This window comes from Rhinatrema bivittatum, chromosome 3 (assembly GCF_901001135.1).
Source record: "Rhinatrema bivittatum chromosome 3, aRhiBiv1.1, whole genome shotgun sequence".
In the NCBI taxonomy this organism is placed as follows: Eukaryota; Metazoa; Chordata; class Amphibia; order Gymnophiona; family Rhinatrematidae; genus Rhinatrema; species Rhinatrema bivittatum.
In genome coordinates this window covers 290,466,481-290,485,551 of record NC_042617.1, presented here as the reverse complement: position 1 = coordinate 290,485,551, position 19,071 = coordinate 290,466,481, and positions in this window count along the sequence as shown.

The window sequence follows — 19,071 nt, the reverse complement described above, 5'->3', positions numbered from 1 at the left end:
TATGTTTGCAAATATACATATAGAAAGACATGGTTTAATGGAACAAAGTCAGCATGGCTTTACCCAGGGCAAGTCTTGCCTCACAAATCTGCTTCACTTTTTTGAAGGAGTTAATAAACATGTGGATAAAGGTGAACCGGTAGATATAGTATACTTGGATTTTCAGAAGGCGTTTGACAAAGTTCCTCATGAGAGGCTTCTAGGAAAAGTAAAAAGTCATGGCATAGGTGGCGATGTCCCTTCGTGGATTGCAAACTGGCTAAAAGACAGGAAACAGAGAGTAGGATTAAATGGGCAATTTTCTCAGTGGAAGGGAGTGGACAGTGGAGTGCCTCAGGGATCTGTATTGGGACCCTTACTGTTCAATATATTTATAAATGATCTGGAAATAAATACGACGAGTGAGATAATCAAATTTGCAGATGACACAAAATTGTTCAGAGTAGTTAAATCACAAGCAGATTGTGATAAATTGCAGGAAGACCTTGTGAGACTGGAAAATTGGGCATCCAAATGGCAGATGAAATTTAATGTGGATAAGTGCAAGGTGATGCATATAGGGAAAAATAACCCATGCTATAATTACACGATGTTGGGTTCCATATTAGGTGCTACAACCCAAGAAAGAGATCTAGGTATCATAGTGGATAACACATTGAAATCGTAGGTATAGTGTGTTGCGGCAGTCAAAAAAGCAAACAGAATGTTGGGAATTATTAGAAAAGGAATGGTGAATAAAACGGAAAATGTCATAATGCCTCTGTATCGCTCCATGGTGAGACCGCACCTTGAATACTGTGTACAATTCTGGTCGCCGCATCTCAAAAAAGATATAATTACGATGGAGAAGGTACAGAGAAGGGCTACCAAAATGATAAGGGGATTGGAACAACTCCCCTATGAGGAAAGACTAAAGAGGTTAGGACTTTTCAGCTTGGAGAAGAGACGACTGAGGGGGGATATGATAGAGGTGTTTAAAATCATGGGAGGTCTAGAACGGGTAGATGTGAATCGGTTATTTACTCTTTCGGATAGTAGAAAGACTAGGGGGCACTCCATGAAGTTAGCATGGGGCACATTTAAAACTAATCGGAGAAAGTTCTTTTTTACTCAACGCACAATTAAACTCTGGAATTTGTTGCCAGAGAATGTGGTTAGTGCAGTTAGTATAGCTGTGTTTAAAAAAGGATTGGATAAGTTCTTGGAGGAGAAGTCCATTACCTGCTGTTAAGTTCACTTAGAGAATAGCCACTGCCATTAGCAGTGGTTACATGGAATAGACTTAGTTTTTGGGTACTTGCCAGGTTCTTATGGCCTGGATTGGCCACTGTTGGAAACAGGAGGCTGGGCTTGATGGACCCTTGGTCTGACCCAGTATGGCATTTTCTTATGTTCTTATGTTCTTAGGTTTGGGTGGACCCTTGGACACTGTGGCAGCTGACCACGCCCATGGGGGGAAGTCCCGTGAAGGGCCACAGGTCAGGCTCAGCTTAGGACACACAAACACAGAGATTGATCTTTTATTAGACAATGTGGTGAAGCCACCAGAGGTGGCAGTAGTGAGCAGCAGAAGTAGCCCAGCTGGGCTAGTATCCCTCTGGCGCTGGAACAGCGACTCCTCCGGTAGCAGTGCTGTAGTGGAAAGAAATGAGAATAATGAGTACAGTGGAATATGCACAAGCCCCAGTATGGAGAACCCCACGATAGAGAGAGCAGGCCCTCGAGGAGCGAGTACCAGATCCCTGAGAGCTGAAAGGCTTGAAGGTAATGTACTCACACAGCGGTTCCACGTAGGAGATGGCACTAGGGCTGGAACGGAGGCAGGCCCTTGAGGAGCGAGTACCTGGTTCCAGGGAACAGCTCTGAGGTGAAGATGGTACTACTCACTGGTGTTGAAGATAGCGAATCCTTCCAGGCAGAAGAGAAGGTAGGAGCAGGCAGCGAGTCAGGGAACATGGGCCCTCGATGAGCGAGTACCAGTTTCCTGATAGCGACCTGAAAAGCAAGTGAGGCCCCCGAGGAGCGGGTACCCCGTTAGCGTTAAGAGTCCAATGGGAAATTGGAGAGGCAGAGTAGCTGTGTATGGAGAGCGAATCCCATCCGTAAGAATCCTCCTTGCGAACTCAAAGGCTAGCAAACATCGTAGGCTTTAAATATCCGGGCAGCGTGATGTCATCACAGGGGGACACCCCTGAGGTTTGCGCCAAGTAGGAAATAAGAGAGAGGGCCAAGCGGCGCGCATGCCCTAAGGTACCAGCGGAGCATGGCGGGAGGCAGCGCCCAAGCCGGTCCGGGGATGCCGGAGAGGACGACAGGCAGATGCCGCAGCAGCCAGGCGTCCATCCATAGTGAGAGGAGGTGCAAAGAAAGAAAGGTAGGCGGAGTGAAGTCTTCGGGAAGGGACGGTTGCAACAGTACCCCCCTTCAAAGGACGATCACCTCTGCAGGTACCAGGTTTTGGTTTCCAAGGATGTGAGAGATGAAACTGATGTAGCATCTCTTTGTCAAGGATATTATTAGCCAGAGGCTCCCAAGAATTTTCTTCGGGGCCAAAACCTTCCCATGAGAGAATGTATTCCCAGGTTTTGCCTCGTTTGCGGACATCAAGAATGGCTTCGACCTTGTATTCTAGGTCATCTTCTGCATTGATAAGAGATGGTTCCTGAGATTTGGAAGAGAATTCACTGATGATGAGTGGTTTCAGAAGTGAAACATGAAAAGCGTTTTGGATGTTCAATCCTGGTGGTAACTTCAGACTGTCGGTAACATTGCCAAGACGTTGGAGGATTGGAAATGGTCCAACGTAGCGAGGAGCAAATCGAGAGGAGGGTAACTTCAGTCTAAGGTGCTTAGTGGATAGCCAGACTTTGTCACCAGGTTGAAAGACAGGCGCTTTGGAATAATGAGCATCATAAAACCTTTTGGCTCAATCACTCGCTCTGAGTAGCATTGCTTTCGTCTGAGTCCATAATTGATGGATTTCTTCAGCAGTGGATTGAGCTGCTGGGGACGTCACTGAGAGCTTCAGTGGAAGTGGCGGTGATGGGGAACGTCCATATACCACTTCAAATGGTGTTGATCCAGTTGATGTTGCTGGATGAGAATTAATGGCGAATTCAGCCCATGGTAACAATTCGGCCCAGTTATTCTAATGGCAACTCACATAGGCCCGAATGAACTGTTTCAGGGTCCTATTCATCCGTTCTGTTTGGCTATTAGATTGAGGATGATAGGCAGATGTATAGTCTAGAGAGATGTCGAAGGGTTTGCACAGGGCCTTCCAGAATCTTGCCGTGAACTGTGATCCTCGATCCGAGACTATGTGCTTCGGTAGGCCGTGGAGGCGAAAGATATGGACTATGAAGAGCTTCGCAAGATCCGAGGCTGAGGGTAAGCCAGGTAATGCCACGAAGTGGGCCATCTTGCTGAAGTGGTTGACTGTGACCCAGATGGTATTCATACCTCCAGAAAGGGGAAGATCAACTAAAAAATCAGTAGCAGTATGTGTCCAGGGCTGTTCCGGAGCTGGAAGTGGTTGCAGCAGTCCCCACGGTTGGCTAGAAGTAGGTTTGTGCTTGGCACAGTTGGCACAAGATGCCACATAGGAGAATGTATCTTCCTTGATAGTTGGCCACCAGCAATACTTCTGTAGCTTCAGCAGGGTATGGCGTTGACCAGGATGGCCAGCCAGCTTGGAATCGAGCGCCCAATAGAGCACTTTCTTTCTGAGATGCTTTGGCACAATAGTTTTACCAGTGGGCACAGAATGAGTAGCCGCTAAGACAACTTTCTTCGGGTCGATTATGTGCTGTGGCTCTTCCGGAATATCCTCCAAGAGAAAGGAGCATAATAGGGCATCAGCTCTGGTATTCTTGTCTCCGGGGCGATATCTGAGCACGAAGTCAAAGCGGTTGAAAAATAAAGATCATCTAGCTTGTCTATGGTTAAGATGTTGCACATGGCGGAGATACTCTAGATTCTTATGGTCCGTAAACACGGTAATTTGATGTTGAGCGCCTTCAAGCCAAGGCCGCCTTTCCTCGAATGCCAACTTAATAGCCAGGAGCTCTTTGTCACCGATCGAATGCCAACTTAATAGCCAGGAGCTCTTTGTCACCGATCCCATAATTCTTTTCTGCTGGAGAGAAACGTCATGAGAAGAAAGAGCAGGAACGTAAGGACTTGGAATCTCCAGTCTGGCTCAGAACAGCTCCCACACCGATGTCAGAGGCGCCGACCTCTACGATGAATGGCTTGTTGGGGTCCGGATGACATAGGCATGGTTCCGCGGAAAAGGCAGTCTTTAAATCTTCGGATGCAGAAATGGCATCCACAGACCATTTAGAAGCATTGGCCCCTTTCCGGGTCATAGCAGTCAAGGGCACTGTTAAAGAAAAATAGTTCTTTATAAAGCTTCTATAGTAATTGGTGAACCCCAAAAATCATCTCAGGGCCTTCAGGCTGGTAGGTTGGAACCAATTATTGATACTTTCTAATTTTTGGGGATCCATCTGGAAGCCATCTTTAGACACAATGTAGCCAAGAAAAGGCTTGGAGTCTTTATGGAATTCTCACTTGGATAAATTGGCATAGAGTTGGTGTTCTCGGAGTCTTAGTAGAACTTACTTGACATCTTCTAGATGAGTAGACAAATTCTGAGAAAATATCAGAATGTCATCTAGGTACACTACGACACTCTTGAACAACAAATCCTGCAGAATGTCATTCATCATGTTCTGGAACACAGCGGATGCATTGCACAGGCCGAAGGGCATTACTAAGTACTCAAAATGACCATCCTGAGTGTTGAAAGCCGTTTTCCACTCGTCACCACTGCGAATCCGGACTAAGTTGTAGGCTCCCTTCAGGTCAAGTTTCGAAAATATCTTGGCCCCCTGAAGCCGGTCAAATAGCTCTGAAATTAATGGCAGGGGGTAACGGTCTTTAATCGTAATCTTGTTCAGACCTCAATAGTCAATACAAGGTCGTAAGGTTCTGTCCTTCTTCCCCACAAAAAAGAATCCTGTGCCAACTGGCGACTTTGAAGGTCTAATGAGACCTTTCTGTAAATTCTCTTCAGTGTACTCGGACATAGCCTTATTCTCTATTGCAGAGAGTGGATAGACACGTCCTTTAGGAGGTTCCGTGTTTGGTTTCAGCCGAATGGCACAGTCATAAGATCTGTGTGGAGGGAGGATGTCAGCAGCTTCTTTGGAAAACTCATCACTGAATGATCCATATTGAGGCAGCAGTCCTGCCATCACTGGAGTTGTAGGCATGCAGAGAACAGGAGAAACTTCCTTGATGCAACTGCCATGGCAACCTGGGCCCCAGCGAGAGAGTTCCAAGGAGGACCAGTCGAACTGAGGCTGATGCAACTGCAATCAGGATAACCCCAGAACGATAGGGTGCATGGACCTCTCTAACACAAAGAAGGGAATTGTCTCCGTATGGGGGGCCCCGGTGCGAAGAGTCACTGGTTCAGTGCAACAAGTCACATCACTGGGCAAAGGCTCTCCATGGATGGATGACAAGAGTAGTGGAGCTTCTAAAGTAACGAGGGGATTCCTCAAATGTTCCACTAGGCGTTGAAGTATAAAGTTGCCTCCTGCCCCCGAATCCACAAGGGCAAGAGTTTAGATTGTAGACGGTCCGCAAGTCAGGGAGACTGGTAGAGAGAGCAGAGGAGAAGGCGTGGTAAGGCCTAAGAACAGTCCTTCTGCAGGACTTAGGCCCGTCCGTTTCCCAGATGAAATAGAGCATGTTGGGACATCGTGACCAGCTTGTCCACAGTATATACATAGGCCATGCCTCTTCTGGAATCTTCTCTCTTTTGATGTCAAATGACTGCGACCAAGTTGCATCGGTTCTTCTCCACTGGCAACAGGTACTGCTGGAACCATCCGAAGTGCAAATTTAGCACGAGTCTCCTTCTGAACGGTCCTTTAGTAGGCTTGAGTTCTTTCCCCTTATCACGAAGCCGGTGGTCAATTCTAGTAGCCAAAGCCACTAGTTCATCCAGCGAGTCAGGTGTCTCATGAGCGGCAAGCTCGTCCTTCAAGCGGGTATTCAGACCTCTGAAGAAGAGAGTTTTCAGGCATCTAGGTTCCCAGCATAATTCTGTAGAAAGAGTCTTGAACTCTATTGCAAAATCAGCCAGCGGTCGGTTGCCTTGCTTTAGGTCCACCAGGTCAGAACCAGCAACAGTCACTTGATCAGGATCATCAAAAACAGATTTAAAAAATTCTAGAATTCCATCAATATCCTGCAGGATTGGATCCTTACATTCCCACAGCATTGAAGCCCAAGACAAGGCCCTTCCATCAAGATAAGATAGAATATAAGTAGTCTTGGCGTAGGCTGTGGGGAAGTGCAATGCGAAATGCATGCAGCATTGGTTTAGGAAACCTCTAGTACTTTGAATCTCTCCAGAGAAACGAACTGGAGCAGCCAGAGGTACCATAGTCTTTATAGCTACTTCAGATAACTGACCTTCATTACTGGAAGTAGCGCCTTGCGTCTTCTGTGCTTGTAGCTGATGAAACGCTGAAGTGAGTTTCTCCAATGCGTCTTGTAGTTCAGCAGTGCATAAGGCCAGGCCTGGAATGGCCTGCAAGGCATTGAGCTGTACCGGATCCATGGAGTTAGCAATCTGTTATAATTAGTGAGGTTTGAGTGGATCCTTGGACACTGTGGCAGCTGACCATGCCCATGGGGGGAAGTCCTGTGAGGGGCCACAGGTCAGGCTCAGCTTAGGACACACAAACACAGAGATTGATCTTTTATTAGACAATGTGGTGAAGCCACCAGAGGTGGCAGTAGTGAGCAGCAGAAGTAGCCCAGCTGGGCTAGTATCCCTCTGGCGCTGGAACAGCGACTCCTGCGGTAGCAGTGCTGTAGTAGAAAGAACTGAGAATAATGAGTACAGTGGAATATGCACAAGCCCCAGAATGGAGACCCCCAGGATAGGGAGAGCAGGCCCTCGAGGAGTGAGTACCAGATCCCTGAGAGCTGAGAGGCTTGAAGGTAATGTACTCACACAGCGGTTCCATGTAGGAGATGGCACTAGGACTGGAACGGAGGCAAGCCCTCGAGGAGCGAGTACCTGGTTCCAGGGAACAGCTCTGAGGTGAAGATGGTAGTACTCACTGGTGTTGAAGATAGCGAATCATTCCAGGCAGAAGAGAAGGTAGGAGCAGGCAGCAAGTCAGGGAACATGGGCCCTCGAGGAGCGAGTACCGGTTCCTGATAACGACCTGAAAAGCAAGTGAGGCCCCCGAGGAGCGGGTACCTTGTTAGCATTAAGAGTCCAATGGAAGATTGGAGAGGCAAAGTAGCTGTGTATGGAGAGCGAATCCCATCCGTAAGAATCCCCCTTGTTAACTCAAAGGCTAGCAAACATCGTAGGCTTTAAATATCCGGGCAGCGTGATGTCATCAAAGGGGGACGCCCCTGAGGTTCGCACCAAGTAGGAAATAAGAGTGAGGGCCGTGCGGCGCTCGTGCCCTAAGGTACCAGCAGAGCATGGCGGGAGGCAGCGCCCAAGCCGGTCCGGGGACGCCGGAGAGGACGGCAGGAAGACGCCGCGGCAGCCAGGCGTCCATCCGCAGCATGAGGAGGAGCAAACAAAGAGAGGTAGGTGGAGTGAAGCCGTCGGGAAGGGACGGTTGCAACAATATCAGCAATTTGAAAATGATATATAATGTGCAGATATTCAGTAAGCACAAAAACCTTCAAATAGTATTAATCCTTGCGCTCCCTAGGATGTTAGCATATAGATGCTGTTTTAACATTCAGTTTAACAAAAGAAAAAAAAATCATTCTTCTCTGGTTCCCTCTTGCTTGCCAATTTACCTTTTAACTTAGCTCTCTCAAATCTTGAAGACGTAGAGATGTTATGCAGGAAGTGGTGAACAAAAGCCACAGATTCTTTGCTGTGAATGTACGGTCGTACCGCCTTCCTGCGCTGCCTTTTAGGCCTGGTAAAAAGCAGCTTTTGAAAGCACTTGTCCTTGAGGACGCAGTGGCTTCCGAGCTTTTCTTTGTCTCACTGAAGTAGGGGATAATGGAGACAAGCTTGAAAACTCTAATGGAAGAGATTTCAGTAAACATGGTTTGGACTTGTATAATTTCATTTTCTAGCTGATGGCATGGGTACATTTCCCTGCATAAGGAGAACGAATATAAGTATATAAAAAAGTAGCTCCTAATTCACAGAGATTTTTTTTGTTTTTTGATGGTGGTGATGGTGGTGGGAGTGTGTGGGGGGGGGGGGGGGGGAGGGTTGCAGCATTGAGCTTCGTCTCCATCTCCTTTTGGTTTCCGTCTTCAGACCTCAAACATTTCTGCCGTGTTAAAAGAAGAAGCCTGACGCTAAAGGTGTCCTGGACCATTGTTTCCATGCACCTGCCATGTTGTCCCATTTCTCCTCCAAATTTGCCATCAACTGTTTCTGTAAGCAATGCGAGGAATTCTTTGAGCAAGTACTGGGTTTGAAATCCTCATCCCTAAGCTTAGTTCTAGAAAGGTTAAGTAATAGTAGTAGTATATACGGACCATTTTCAGGGGGCACGTTGATTCGGGGTGAGTTTTCAGGAGGTGGGTTGGGGTTGGGGGGGTGTTGTTACAGAGGTATCCATTGCAAAACTGACATCATTAAAGAATTTTTGACCTTATAAGTGATGATTTGATTTGATTTTAGCAGACACTGCAGTGTATATACCAACTCCTCTTGTTAGAATTCTCATCATTTATAAGGCAGAAGTGGCCAACTCTGGTCCTTGAGAGCCACAAACAGGCCTGGTTTTCAGGATATCCACAATGAATATGGATGAGATAGATTTGCATGCACTGGGTCTCAGTGTACGCAAGGCCTGTTTGTGGCTCCTGAGGACCAGAGTTGGCCACCCCGATATATGATATTCAACCCATTTTTGTCATTACCTTCAAAGAGAGCTCTCAGATGCTCCAATAGATGTGCACTCAACACTTTATTAAAGTTAGCATCCAGACCATCAGGGCCAGGTGACTTCAAATTGGGTAATTCTTGAATGACCACGGAACTTTATTGTGCAGCAATTGGTGCATTGACTATTTCTAATTCCCACAGTGGCATTGTAAGAAGTTGCATATTAGCCATGAGAAGATCCCTAACCTTTGTATTATCCAGTTCAGCTGTATACAGTTTGTTAGAGAATTCTCCACATATGTCACAGATTACAGATGGCCAATTATTAATAATTCCTTTTTGTCTTTTATAATTAGTATAAATTTAGATCCAGATTGCTTTCTTACCAAATTCGCTACCATTTTACTTGTTTTATTTCCATATAAAAAAATGCGTGTTTCAAATTCTGCAAAGATGCGTAGGCTCTTTGATGTAATAAGTTGTTTAACAGTATTCGAGTTTGGCTAAATGTATCCTTTGTTCATGCCACCTCAGGAGCTGACATCTTTTTTTTTATACATATGAATATTTAGTGTCTTCCCCAATTCTGTTATGTCCGATATCCATTTCTCACTTCCTAGCTAGGATAAAACTAGAAATTTCTTCCCAAAGCACTGCTGTCGAAGTTTCCCAAAATAGTTTAATTTCATAATTTATATTCCCTCTTTTCAAGCAATTGCAAGTACAAGGTGGATACTGGATTACTTTTAAGCTGCTCATAATGCCCCCACTTTTATTTAAAAATGCTTTAAATTTCTCATCTTGCATTTTCCAACTGTTTATCACGGCAGTCATTCTTGAGCCAGTTACTGAGGACACTGGACAGTGATCAGAGATCCCCAGTGCCTCTGTATTAGCCACCGAAAGCCTTGGAAATAAACTTTCTTCCAACAAGTTGCAATCATTTGGTGTTTTTTTCTGCTTTAGCATAATGAGTAAAGTTTCTGATGATGGGATACATTATTCATGCAGAAACACCTGCGTGTTCGCCTTCAGACCTCTGCCTGTTAGCAGATTGTCCATCCAACTGTGAATTTACTGTACAATACAAATTCTCACCAATCAAAATCAGTGCTGCCCCCAAAGATATCATTTGAGCCACCAATGTAGTGAACAGTGTTCATATTAATTAGGGGCGTAAACAAGTGCTAGAATAGTTTATTTGCCAAATATCTTCCTAAAATAATAACGAATGAACCAGCAGGATCTACGATCCATTTTCCATCTGAGAAGAGACTTTAAAAAATAAAAAAAACAACGTTTTGTTGTCCTTTTGGCAGGAAATCTTGTGCTACCCACTTTCATTTCAGCTTATTGTGTTCACTATCCAGCATCTGTGTTTTGGGCAGGAATGCTATAGGACCCTTTACCCTCTTCAGACGCATCAACATTCTTTTTCACTTAAGAGGTGCACCCAATCCAGCAACACTCCAGGTAATGCACTTAATCTGGGTCCCCATCCAAATATGGCATTAGTAAACCTTAAAGATATGTACAAACTCTTACATTCTGAAGGTCTCCAGGGCCCCGATTCAAGTAACAGCCTCCTCAGAAACCATTCAATATGTTTAACCCCACGGGATGAGGCTCCCTTATAGCTGCCAAACCCTTCTCTCTCTTCCACAGGAACCAAACCAACGTAAACCCAACACAACAAACCTGTAGGGCTCCGTAGCCCTTGCATACGATTATCCTTCATTGAGGGCAGAAGGCCCATTCATGAAATGTTTGTGTGCCTCCTGCTATATCCCTAACCGGAACCATTGCTCCAAAGCCCTCAGATATGGCTGCACAGACCCTCGGACAGGGGCAGCGCAATGCCCTTTTGGTTGTGGTGAGATCAACCAAGATCCACCTGCAGCTCTGCCCCTTGCTCCACCCCAGCTCCCACTTCCAATTTCCTACTATACGTTTACAGTTAGTCATTCTTTCTTACATACATTCCTCGCATAAATCATAGAGTATAATTATTCATGCTAGAAAGCCAAATGTAGTGGTAAAAGAGAAAATGACAAAAACAGCATTATTTATTTATTCAAATCTTTTCTATACCGACATTCATGAACAGTGTGACATCATATCGGTTTACAAGGAACCAGGGGGTATAGCTTAACAACCATTTAACAAGAGGCAAAGTTACAATAAACAAGGTGACATGAACTTGGGGGCTAAGGTAGCCGGAAAACAAAGGATAGAGGAGTTAAATAAAACATAATGAACTGTGGATTAGGCGGGGCGCCTAGCCAAGTAACGTGAAGTTTTACATTACTAACAGAAGTGGCAGTACTACTCCGTGACTATTCTATTCTGTACTAAGTGTGCATAGAGAGAGTACCAAGAAATGCAATCAGAGACCAAGAAAATGTGGTCTAAAGATACAGAAAGAGTCCTAATTATTTGGGCATCACTCGCCTGATTAAGAAGAACATCCAAGCTCGCCTCGACATGTTGCTTGTATATATTACACCACATAAGCTTCAGAAAGAAGCCGTTTGGCACAGTGCAAGTATTAAGAAGAGCACTAGCAGTAAATCTGAGACCTTGAGATCTCACCCAACATACCCTGGCGTAGGAGTGAGGTTCTTTCTTATCACTGTATGTGCAAGACAAATCCAATATAAATCCTTTCCTCCAGTTAGTTAAGGGGGAAATATTCAGTAAAGCCAGTTAAAGGACCAGTTATCTGGCTAAAGTTAGCAGAATAACTTTTCCTAGATATTCAGCAGGATAAATGCCCTGCTGAATATACTTGGCTAAATATATCTGACTACATGTAGCTGGATCACTTAAAAATCGAATTGACTACGCTTCAGTATAGCCGTTAAGGTATTTACCGTAAATTATCCGGCCTTGTGTGGCCGGGTAACTTGCTACTTATCCAGATTTCTTCAAAAGATATCTGGGTAAGCAGCACTGTTTTTTTAAAATAAAAAATAAAAATGTAAAAGCGCTCGTGGCCAATCCCCTCACTCCCCCACAAAATTTCATTATGTCCCTATCGGGCCATGCATCCCCCAGCTTCCCTAAATGTAAAATGAATGTCTTGGGGCTCGCAGTTTGGACCCCCCCCCCTTGTTCTTGTCAAAATGTAAAATCTGGCTGCCCTGCTTTCCCCCCCCTCCCCACGGATGACCCACTCACCTGCAGCCCCTATGTGCAGCGCTGCCCCCCAGACCCTCCTGGACTCCCCAATACCCTAGAATCCTCTGCCGGGAGTGAGGTGCTTCCATCACTGCTTTGTCAGAGGCTGCACTGGAAGCAGAAGCTGGGTAGCTTATATTTCCAGTGCACCCTCTGACACAGCAGCGATGGCAACGCAAGGAGCGGGGAAATGTGCACCTCACTCCCAGCAGAGGATTCTAAAGTATTGGGGTTTGATGATGATGGTGGGGGAGTGATACAGCACATAGGGACTGTGGGAGGGGTTATCTGGGGGGGTAGCTAGAATTTTCTTTTTCTAGCTGGATAAGGGGCTGAATATCTCAAAACTTGCCATTTAGTTGAGAAAAAAATTTCAAAAAAAAAAAAAAAAAGTTTTATTAATTATCAAGGGAAAAATTTATTTTTTCTCAACCATCTCATTTGGAAATTTTTTTGAGAGATAAGAGTCAGGTACGTTTGGAGAATGAGGTATCATCATTGTTAGTACATTAAGATAGTAGATTCTTTTCACCCTCCTTTTTTGATTAATATATTTTTGTATTATGGGTAGAAGGGCCCCCACATTATTTGATATGTATAGCAGTTGTGAATTTATAGAGGAATGTTTGAGAATATTTGTTTTCCCTTTTTGGAAAGTAGATCTGCTATAACATTTTGTTTGGGTTATGTTTAATAAATATGATTTTATTTTGTAATGACAATTAAAATCCAATAAAGATTAAATTAAAAAAAAAAAACAAAACAAAAAAACAAAAACTTGCCATTTAGATGGATAACTTCTAAATTGCTTTTGAATATGGACCTCCAAATATATACGCTGTATCCATAGATTACCCCCACACACATACACACACCTTCAACAAGGGGTTGGCGCAGGATATTTCCCCATACACCTCACCATACAAAAAATTTTGCTTTCATCTAAGTAACAGAAACACAAACTCTCTCTACTCACTGCTAGGCACATTATGAAATACAAAATCCTGAAAACTATACACTCAGTATATGTAGCAAATCTACCATACCACAACAGCACTAACTCACAGGATTCTAAAAGCAACAACCATACTGCAAACATTACAGCTGGTCCTAGAACACCGATACACCTCCTGTTGGCAAAACACAATGAACAAGACTGCTACAAACCCCTACTTGCTAGTGCAGGGGTGGCCCATTCCGGTCCTTGAGAGCTACAAATAGACCAAGTTTTCAGGATATCCACAATGAATATGCATGAGATAGATTTGCAATGTCTACCTGTGACATTGCGCTCTCATCACCTCCAGCAGAATGCGACTGCTTGGCTTATTTAGGTCCCTAGCATGAAGGAACATATTTCCCCAGCTCTAGATGAGCTTCATTGGCTGACAATTCAATGGTGCATAATCTACAAGATGGCAATGATGGTCCACAAATTGCTGGCACTTGATTCTTTTGCATGGGCAAACTCTATGCTTCTCTTGTGCACCTTGCGTGTGCCGAGCCCTAGAAGAGCCCTGATGGCTTTCCCTGTTCCCTCCGAGGCCGCTCCAAAATCGGAGCTGACTCGGAAGGAACTTTCCTTCCGTCCTCCCCACCTTCCCCTTCCTTCCCCTATCTAACCCGCTCCCCAGCCCTATCTAAATCCCCCTCCCCACATTTGTTTTATTATTTACGCCTGCCTCTGGGTAGGCGTAGGTTGTGCGAGCTGGCCGAGTGCCGGCACGCGATCCCCGGGCCCAGTGGCTGTGGCAAGGCCTTTGGCCATGCTCACGCCCCGCCCATTTTTTCAAGCCCCGGGTCATATGCGCGACCCGGGGCTTGCGAGCGATACCGAGCCTATCCAAAATAGGCTCGGCGCACGCAGGAGGGGTTTTGAAGGGTTACGCGCATATATTATGTGCGCAACCATTTTAAAATCTGCCCCTAACTGAGGAAGCTGAGAAACTGAGTTGATGTCTTGCATGTTTGTTTTGTCTTTAAGTTTTATGCTATCATTTATTTTTTGCTTTTGTATGCTTTTCTTTTGTACACTGCCTAGAGCCTCGGCATTGGCAGGTTATAAATACAAATAAATAGACTAAATACATAAAATGGCAAACCCAAAAAGCCAGACTGTGTATAAGAACATAAGAACATAAGAAATTGCCATGTGGTTCAGACCAAGGGTCCATCAAGCCCAGCATCCTGTTTCCAACAGAGGCTAAACCAGGCCACAAGAACCTGGCAATTATCCAAACACTAAGAAGATAATCCAAACACAATGCTAGAAGCAGAAATGCATTTTTTGTTATCCTAAGCCATGCCCCAGACTTTATTCTTGTGGGGAGTGAAAACTGTTATGTTACATAACACACCCCACAAGAAAAATGGCAAAGACAAAGTAGACCCAACATAATATCCCTCCCTCCACCACGAGTAAAACAGCAAAGGTTCAGTGACCAACATAATTCTACCAACAAAAAACAATGAAGGCTCTCTTTCTCCCCCTTTTGTTACGATTTTGTCTGCTGTGCAGCCTAATCATACTCTGATTCTATTATGATGTCTCCTCGCCTGCAGAGGCCTCCAGTGAGCTCTCTTCAGAGCTATCCGAGCCATCTCCTCAATGGCCTCCTGACTCAGCCTGACTTCCAGCCTCCTCTCCTGCAGGGGGACCTCAGCGAGCTTAATCGCCAGCCTTGCCAAGCTCCTCCTCACTGCCTGCACTACACCCAAACTCCAGCCCTACGTAACCTAGCCCTGCCATTGTATCCTTGCCTTTTCATGGAGTCACCCTTGGCTCTCTGATCTGGCCACTCTTGCTCCTTGCCCTTGCCTTGTGACCTTTGAGTCTGCTCTGTCTTGTGCCCTGCCTTGTGGCCTTCAGGCCTGCGCTGTCTTGTGCCCTGCCTTGTGGCCTATCCAAGCCTTCCTTTGGCCTAGTGGCATATGGGCCTCCAGCCTTGTTGCCTTTGGACTTCTGTGTTCTCTGTTGTCTGCCTTGTCTAAGTCCTGCCCTTGTCTGCCTAGTTTAGTCCTTGTGCAATCCTATCCTTTTCTGTCTGGTCTTTTCCTGCCTTGCCTCATCCAAGCCTTGCTCTAGTCTGCTCTGCCTTGTCCAGCTAGACTTGCTGTTATGTACTGCCACTGTAGAGACCTACTTGCCTACAGAACCCTAGGGCTCAGCCTGCGGGGAAGGGGGCTGGCTAGGCAGACAACCAGCCCTTTCCTGGCCCAGAATTCTGCTTTATTGTCCTGTACAGCTCCAGGGCTGATGTACTCTGAGACCAGAAATCCTGACACCTTTCTTCCTGCTCCCAGTCCCTTCCTCTCTCTCTCCCCTACTATAGCTTCTTCCCCCTGTTCCCATCCCCCCGTGATCTCCCCCCTTGCCCCCATCCTCTTCCCTCACCCTTGCTCTCTTTCTGCTCTTCTCTCTCTCTTCCCACCCCTTCCTCCTTTCCCCTACTCCCTCTTCTTGCTCTCTCCAGCCCCCACCTCTGCCCTCCAGCTCTCTTCCCCATCTTTTGTCCAGGATGACTTACTGCTATGTTGGTGGACTGTGGTGCGACTCTACCTCTCTCGGGTCTCCCAGGTCCAGTGCTGAAGTCAAGGTCCACCACAAGGACAATGTTGGTGGGGGAGGAGGGGGCCTGTCCCCTGTGGCCCACCCCTTTCTGGTGCCTCTGTCCTCAGTTATCGCAGATTATAAATATCCTGTTGTGAATACCCTCAGGATTTTACTCCTAAAGAGAACATTTCAATTTACTTCCCTGGCTTCTGAACCTTTGCAATAAACGCCTTTCCATTGGGAACAATCTCCAGTGCTTGAACCTTCCCATTATGGCATATTTTCAATTTAGCAGGGAACTGCAAAGCAAATTTTGCCTCAGAATTCACCAACTCATACCAAGCCAATGCAAATTCTCTTCTCCTGGCAGAAACTTGGCTTGAGAAAGCCTGGAAGATGAACATTTTGTTTGCTTGATGTGGTATTTCTTTTGTATTCTAATGCGCTTGCAAGAATATATTTTTGTGTGCCGTTTAAAAGTTTAGCAGTTCTCGTTCTAGGCCTGCTCTCCGTAGCCGTGTTGGTACCAGTTCTCTGCATATGCTGAAAAACCAGCTCTCCTTGCACTTCAGGCAAGCCCAGCGCCTGCAAAAATCTTTGCCAGCTTAGACTCCACGACATTTTTGGAAATGCTGGCAAGATGCCTTGAATAATTTTTCATATCCTTGATTTTGTTATTCTGCTTCATATGCTGCTTTTTCTAGAGCGTTTAGCATCTCTTTTAAAATCCTAGTATCTTCTTCTATGGTAGAGATCTGTGCCTCAACACCATCTATTTTCAACTACTGTATTTTGCACTTCTTGAATATGTTCATAAACGTTTGCAAACTTGCTTTCCTATGCATCAACCATCACCTTGGTCAGATCTGTTACCACTGCTTCATCAATAGTGCAGGGCACCTTCTTGTCCTTCACGTCAGCTGTTTGGCTTTCAGCTGGCCTTTTCTTTATCCTTTCTAGTGGTTTTTGTAGTCCTTTCTTCTCTGTTCTAAAAAAACAAACTTATCCATAACATGGAATTGTTTTCCCAGCTGCTACAAAACTGAGAGCTTTAGCGGTAATTCTTGGGGGGGGGGGGGGGGGGGGATGGCACTCAGAGCTCAAAAACAGTAAATCCGCCCAGGCTCGCTGCATCCCATGACTTCTCCTTTTTGCTGCAGCTAAAAGCAATATTCCCTGAAAGCTGTGTGGGAGACCACCACCTGGGTTCTAACCACCCGGGGTGCCGCAGTTGTCTCGTGGTTTGCACTGCTCGGGGCAAGCAAGCTCTGCAAGATTCCCACAGGTCTCCTTTGAGACCTGTGGGCCCCTGCACAATTGAAAACCCATGAGAAGACAACGGAAGTATGCCCAGGGGTTAGAATGCGGGTGCTGGACTCCTACACAGCTTCCAGGGAACATTAGCTAAAAGTACACGTTATAAAGGCAGAAACACATATTTTAGCTGACTGAAAATCCATTTAGGTGAATTCATCCATTCTAGCTGCCTAACCCTCCAATTTTACATGTCTAAGGGTCTGATTCACTAAGCTTTTTTCCTCATCAACAAGGCCCTAAGCCTTGGAAAATGTACTCTCAAATAACTTCTGAAGTTGTCCAGGGTCCTGACATTCACAGGGCTCAAAATTTGTCCTTCTCCACAGTATCAGGCCGACAGAGAACGCTTGGCCGAGTGCACCGTTTAGCCCCCATTTGGCTGCGCGTTTTAGACGCGCTCTTATTAGCTCTTATACTGTAAGGGGTAATAGCGCGTGGAAAACGCGTGGCCAACCCTCCGAAAACTAATGGTGCTCATCACATTCAAATGCATGTTGACGAGCCTATTAGTCAGTCACCTGAGATGCTGAAAGTAAAATGTGCTTTTCTGTACACCCTCCGACTTAATATTATTGTGATATTAAGTTGGAAGAACTTAAAATTTAAAATAAAAATAAAAAAAAAATCTAACCTGCCAGTGAGCGGTTTAGAAAAATGGATGCTTGGTTTTACCGGCATCCATTTTCCTAACCCATGGCTGTCAGCGGGCTTGAAAACTGATGCCGGTAAAATAGAGCATCGGTTGTGGGACCCGCTGACAGCCAGTTCTACTGCTAATAAGAAGGTGCTAAACCCAATATAAATTTCTTTTGTGATATTATTACTCACAAGTACAAGCTCACTATCTCAACCTTGTTACCTTTGTGAGAAGTGTGCACAATTCCCAGGCACACTGGGTCATAAATATTTGGGGGGAGGGGGGTGAAAACCCAGCTTTCCTGGAAAGTGGTAATCGCTTATATTTCCCGAGCAGCTGGGATTCTGTTACCTTTAGAAACCCATATCCTCCTCTTTGATCAGCTGCGGGGCGTAGCCCTGGGGCAAAGGCACAAGCGATTGTGCCAGGAAAACCATTTTATTTTATTGGGTGGGGACTGACCCACCGAACTTGATCTATTGGAAAACCCGGATCCACCTTCTTTGCCTTAATGAAAAAAACTGTTGAACGGATTGATATATCCGGTAAATCTTGATTATGTTTTCCTATTTGTGATGTTTATATTCATTCCCTGCCCCATAGAGCTTGCAGCTCTATACTCAATGATCTTTGTTTGCCCTCTGCCCCGAAATATCTTTTTTTTTTTTTCTGGAGTTCTTATGCTTATATCCTCCTTCCGCTAAGGGCCCGGGGAGTTGGGTGGGTGGGGGTGTGTGATTGGGCCTATTCTTCCTTACGGGCGGCTGTGAAGGTTCCACCAGCTTGCTCTCTGTTCTTTTGATGCACTACTTTCCTTGCCCGGCATATGGGATGGGAAGAGGTGGGGTGGGGATGGTGGGGTTAGTTAGAGACTCAAACGTTCTGTTGTTTAGCCCTGTTATATAGGGTATTGCTGATTGTATGGTTTTGTGAAAATCAATAAAAATATTTAAACATAATAAGAAAGCGCTAGGGACGCGCTATTGTCCCTAGCGTCTCCTTATTAGCGCAACACCTAATTTGAATAGAGAATCGCACGCCCAGGAGAGGTGCCTGGGCGAGAGTCGGGAGCGTGGGCGTGGGCGCTCAACACAGAGCGCCGGCTCTCCCGCACCTTCTACGGAATCAGCCTGTATGAAATTCAGGGCAAGTCTCAAAATTTTGCCAGATAGGAAGCAAAGACTGTTGTAATGCCTATTGCCCAGTGCTTCATTTACAGAAACTAAAATGCTGCTAAATCAAAATTCACTGAGGTGCACATGCACAACTGTGTGTGCGTCTCAGCACTGGAATAGCAGGGGGTGCTGCAAGGCAGGCTTTAGGTGCATTGGCAGAGCGGCGTATTTGTGTGTGTGGTGGTTGGGTTTCTGTACTGGAATAAGCAGTTGTATAACAGGGCAGTTACTGAGGTGCATTCCAAAGCTGTGTGGGGAAGTCTCAGTATTAGAATAGCAGGGATTGCTGCAGGGAAGGACT